The sequence below is a fragment of the Euphorbia lathyris genome, chromosome 3 (genome assembly GCF_963576675.1).
Source record: "Euphorbia lathyris chromosome 3, ddEupLath1.1, whole genome shotgun sequence".
In the NCBI taxonomy this organism is placed as follows: Eukaryota; Viridiplantae; Streptophyta; class Magnoliopsida; order Malpighiales; family Euphorbiaceae; genus Euphorbia; species Euphorbia lathyris.
This window is the reverse complement of record NC_088912.1, coordinates 25,157,035-25,163,034: the sequence shown is the minus strand read 5'-3', so window position 1 is coordinate 25,163,034 and position 6,000 is coordinate 25,157,035.

Here is a 6,000-nt window from a genome sequence, read left to right as displayed (position 1 = left end):
TCATTATCATTCCCACGATAACAACAAACTAGGGTTGCTTTAATATAGTATCTAATCGCACCATGGTTTCACTTGTCTGAGTCCTCAACCCTCCAAATATGTGCATATCACTATATTAGGATACTCTATTAAGTTGATTTGCATAAGTAAACAACAAAATAGATTATTGCCTGCTATTAATGATAAAATGTCTAAAACAATGTCTCGAGACTAAATAAATACACTAACAACCTCCCACTCACACTAGTCTCGACTATGCATGGGCCTAATTCCTTCAGATCTGATATGAAACTCATATTGGATCTGCGATATTATCTTCAGATGTAACCCTCTTAATTTTGACATCCCTCCGTTCGACTATCTCCTGAATGAGATTAAATATTCTGAGTATTTGTTGGTATGTTTGTGTGAGCGAGGAGCCTTAGCTTGTGTGATGGCTGCATTTTTGTCACAAAAGAGGTCTACTAGATCTAGGATAGTTGTAGCTACTCCTAACTTGGTAACGAACTTCTAGATCCAAACAACCTATTACATATGATGCATCCTATGCAGCAATATGCTCAGATTCTGTGATAGAATCTGCAACTATGTCTTGCTTGGAACTTTTCCAAGTGACACTTCCTCTATTTAAAATGAACACTCTTTCAGACTGCGATCAAATCAAATTCAGAACCAGTATCAGTATAATCACCTACAACGAGCTCTTCCTAATTGACATATACTTGGAAAACTTTCTTTACTCATTCTCAAGTACTAAAGGGTAACTACTGATGCTGTTATGACCTAATTCTATAGGTATATCTATACCTAGTAATTGGCTTCGCCTAAGTATTTTACTTTGAAACACTTCCTAACCGATGCTTAACCTTTTAACATTGTTGTGACATCGTTTCTAAGTTGGGTAGAATGTTAAAGAGTATACTTAGCTTTCCTAATTCAACCTGTATGGCTTAAGGTTTTGGGTTGTGCACTATAAATAGATGTATATGTTTCAATTATTACGCTCACCGCACTAGTGATATTTGGGTCAAAATTTTCATTCGTCAAATGGGTTCTTTGTTGCTCATAACCGCCGTTATCTCTAAAAATAGAAAAGTATGTAGCCAAGAAGTAAAGAAATAAGCTAAAGAAAAATATATCCAAACCTTGAGGGCTAAACTAAAAGCCCTATTTATAACGGAATAACTACTCTTCTAGCCACCCCAAAATAGGTTTTCGCCCTTTCTCTCAAAACATCTTGCCACACCAGCGTGTAAAACCCTCAAACAAAGACCCACATGCGTCATCTATCCGGAAACTCATATCTGAAGCCGTATATGAGGATCCATCTTCTTAGAATATAAAAATAACACCAACTTTTAGAATGGAATCACTATGTCAATCGAGAAGATAACATTCAGATATCATATCTCGCTAATATTTACATCTCGATTATCGCTACACATTATGTCAGAAATCATCTCAATCAATTCAAAATACCATATAGTTTGTACATTTTTTGTGAAATGCATAATGCAACCACAATAAACTTATTAGTTAGAAACCAATTAATTTCGGATCAATCATCAAACTATACTGTGATAAAATATTTGTTACAGAAATTTTATGTCTACAACGGTAAATTCAGAAACACACTGATGATGGGTGTTGCTTATACATTAAAAAAAATTAATACATCATTTGCTTCCTGAATTTGTTCAAAAAACTTGGCTCCTGAACTTTTAAAGTGTCTCGATATCTCATTCAACTTGCATAAAATGTTCAATTAACCCACTGAATTTGCGTAAAATATAATCAATTAATTACTCGGTTGCAAAAAAAAGTAAGCTATATACGGCAGATTTGTTGCACACACCTTAAAATGTTATACATAATTTACAGTATAGATTAAAAAAGGTGTTGTTATACCTAGCCTCAAATTCCCACCCCTAGCCCCGTGAAAGGACGAAAATGCCCTTTCATGGGTTAAGGGTGGGAAAAGGCTATTTTTTTTTGTTCTCCCGACATGCGGGCGTGTGGCTATCACGCCTCACCGTGTGGTCGGGCGTGATAGCCCCACGCCTCACCTTGTGGTCGGACGTGTTGCTATCACGCCCGACCACACGGTGAGGCGTGATAGCCACATGCCCGACCTCACGGTGGGGCATGATAGCCACACGCCCGCGTGCCCGTAGGACAAAAAAATTAGTCCGCTATTGAATTAAACCCGTAAATACCTGAATTAACAAAATAAAAATTTAACTAAAATTAACAAAATAAAGATTTAGCTAAACTAAATTAAACAAAATAAAATTTACAACAACTAAAATTTACAGCATAAAAATTTAGTTAAACTAAATTAAACAAACTAAAAATTACAAAAATTTAATTAAATTTAACTAAATTTTAAAAAGTAAATAAATAATTGCACATACGCCACACGGGCGTATGTGCATCACGCCGTCACCATTGTGGGGGCGTATGAACATCACGCCGCACCACAGGTGACGGCGTATGAATATCACGCTGTCGCCTATGGTGCGGCGTGATGTTCATGTTGAAACACCTTTCCACATAATTTTGATTTGACAAAATGATTTGAGTTAATCCATGATTAAGACAATTAAATTTAAGTGCTTTGATTTAATTGTACTAATGGGTTTGTTCAATGTTAAGTATAAAAATATTTATAAGAACAGGAATCAAGTAAGACAGAACTTAGTCAGCATGATAACATAGCACGGGCTGAATAAAGAATAACTCAGTACGAAAGAAGGAAAGTCTTCTTCAGTATCGAAGCTTACAAATGAAGCTGATCACAGAAGCTGAGTAGAAAGCAACTCAGCTTGAAAGAAGAGAAGTCTTCTTCGGAACTATATCTTGCAGAACGAAGCTGACCTTGGAAGCTGAGTGAAAAAGCAACTCAGTATCGGAAATAGCAACGATCAAAGACAACGGCTATCAAAGTCAAGCTGTGTGTTTTTCAGAACAACACCAATGATCCGTTTGCTAAAAGACAAGATCCGACAGAGATATGCGCTAAATCAGAAAGCTTTGGAAATATGCATGGATACAGTTTCGAGACGCATGGGTCAACTGTCCGCTAGCTAAAAGACGAAATCTGTGCTAGAAGACAAACCTGCGAGAAGAAGACAAGCCTGGTGCCTGCCGAATTCAGACGACAGGATTGGCCTGCAGATCTGAAGCTGCCCAGAACAATGACGCAAGCAAAGAGCCGTTTGAATTCAACGGATAGATCCGAATTCAAATGATTGTGTCTTCAGATTTCAACTATAAAAGGACAAGTACACTTCTTGGATCCTAGGTCGAAAAACAAGAGAAAAAGAACAGATATACAAAAGCACATCAAAACAAGAAAAAGATCTTACACCAAATTTCCATTTCTGTGTAAAAGCTAGATTGATTTTGTAATCATCTAAAGTGTTCTTTGTCTGAAAAAGAACAAGTTTGTTTCAATTGTAAAATTGAGAGAGGTGTGCTGAGTACTCGGTTTTACGTACTCAGTGGTAGAGAAAATCTAAGTGCTGGGTTGTAGCACTTAGTGGAGTTGAGTAGAAGAATAGAGGATGGTACTCTTGCATATTCAACTTCCTTGTAAACGGTTTGTACTCTACCTTTAAAGAGCTCAGTATTGGATTGAAAAAGCCCGGAGGGATTCTGGGGACTGGACGTAGGCGGAGAGGCCGAACCAGGATAAGTCGTGCTGAGTAATTTCTAACTTTCTCTCTCAATATATATCTGTATGTGTTGTTTGTTACATTTACTCAGTATATAAATTGTTTAAGCTGACACTGAGTAAATCAGAGTGCTGAGTTGGAAGCTGACCACAAAAGTGTCAATTCCCAATTCACAAGTAAAACAGTTCTAGTCAGCACCTGACTAAAGCTGTCTTAAACTCCATTCGGCCGTGCTGACCAAAGCTGAGTTAAGAAACTCAAAGAATCATATTAAGTCGGCATAATTAAAGAGAAAAAGTTACATTAGTTCCTAACCCCCCCTTGGAACTAATTACACGGGACCAACAGTTCATACACCGCACCAGAGGTGACGGCGTGATCTCCACACGCTCCCATGTCCCGATTTTGATTTCGAATAACAGAAAAATCTGATGCAATAAACGTCCAAAAAACATCAAAATCAAACGGGAATACGTATCATAGATCCCTTTCGTTGATAAATTAGTCCGGATCCATGTTTTCGTTGATAAATTAGTCCGGATTAAATTAAATAGAGTTTAGGTTCTTTGAGAGGATTTGAAAATTCTATAAATTGTCTAAAGGGTATTTCGATCTTTTCACGGGGCTAGGGGTGGGAATTCAAGGATGGGTGTAGTAATTCACATTAAAAATGAAGTTCTTACTTTTTCAACTATAAAACTTATTTCTCTAATATTAGAACCATATACCCCGATCTTGGTCATTTTACTTTTTTTTAAGACGCGTGCAACACAATTTCCGTATTTAACTTACTTTTTTTTTATAACTGAGTGATTAATTGCTTATATTTTACACAAATTTAATAGACTAACTGAATATTTTATATAAACTGAAGACTAACTGAATATTTTATATAAACTGAAGAGGCTATATAAACTGAAGAGGCTATAGAGATACTTTGAAATTTTAAAGAATGATGTATTAATTAAGCCAAAAAAAAATTCATTAGAAACAGAAATTCCAATAAAACGACAAGAAAAAAGGTATCAGAAAGCAGAAATTCCAATAAAACGACAAGAAGAAGAAGAAGGAGTCCAATGAATAGCCACCTTTGGCTTTATTGACTTCATTTAGTCTCCGCCATCAGCTGTTCGCCGCCTTAGCTTTTTCCCTTGTTTCATCCAACTAAATAAAACAAACGAAATCATTTCTACCTCATGATATAAATTACACTAAAATTTCCTAGTGTTTTGTTTTTCATTTTAGTTCACATTTTTTATATATTTTAATTTCATCATATTAAAATCTTATTTTATCAGTTTTAAAATGATTTGTATGGATAAAAATAGGTTGTAAAAAGGAATAAAAGTATGAAATTAATATAATTATCAACAAACACTTTGTTTTATGTATTCGTTCATAAACAGTCGTGTTCATTTGTGAACTGAAATATTCATTCGAATTTTATTTATATAGGATGTAACTGTCAAATTTTATAGACTTTGAAAAAATTACTCTCTTCTGCTCTCTAAACGTTGATATTGTTCATGTTTTCTGCTCTGGTGATAACGAACTTACACACGATAAAAGTTCTTTTGTGTAATCTGTTATATCCTGAGAGACAATCGTCAATATCGATGAAATCTGTTTTAAGGAGACTGGTAATTAATACAAGCCTCGTATTTGACTAACTATGTTATTTAATTTCCAGTTTTAGTATTTATATATTTTGTGTTTATTTTGTTTTTTTGGTTTAATCACATCTAATAAAATTTATCCATCCTCCAACAACTATAATCTCGCTAATATTTGTGATCTCTAAACTTTGTTTAATGATGATAATTTGTATAAACTTTTGGTGGTCTAATATCTAATATTTTGCCCAAGATGACGCACTAGTTATCTGACGAGGATTCTTCAATACCTAAGTTAATACTTTCTATGAATAAAACAAGTAAAGTAAGGTAGGATTTGTAACAGAATCTTCAATGCAAATAACCTTAAAAGTTGTCAAAACTTAACACATCATCTTAAAATATATTATTTTATTTTTTTTCTCTCATTCACATCATTTTTGACAACTTTTTATACAGAAAATGTTCCAATACTAAGTAAATCCAAAAGTTGCCACTATGGTCCCACAAAGCACTATTTTATGTATAATTTATTTTAATTATAAATATTGTCATAAAAATGCACCAATAGTAAACAACTAAATCATTTTTTAAATAAAAAAATGATAAAGTAGGGGTGTCAAAAAAGGCAACATTGCCAAAAAAAAAAAAAAACTAAGCAACTTTGGTTCCTCCAATGGGTGACACTCTTCCAAACACCCTCCACCTCA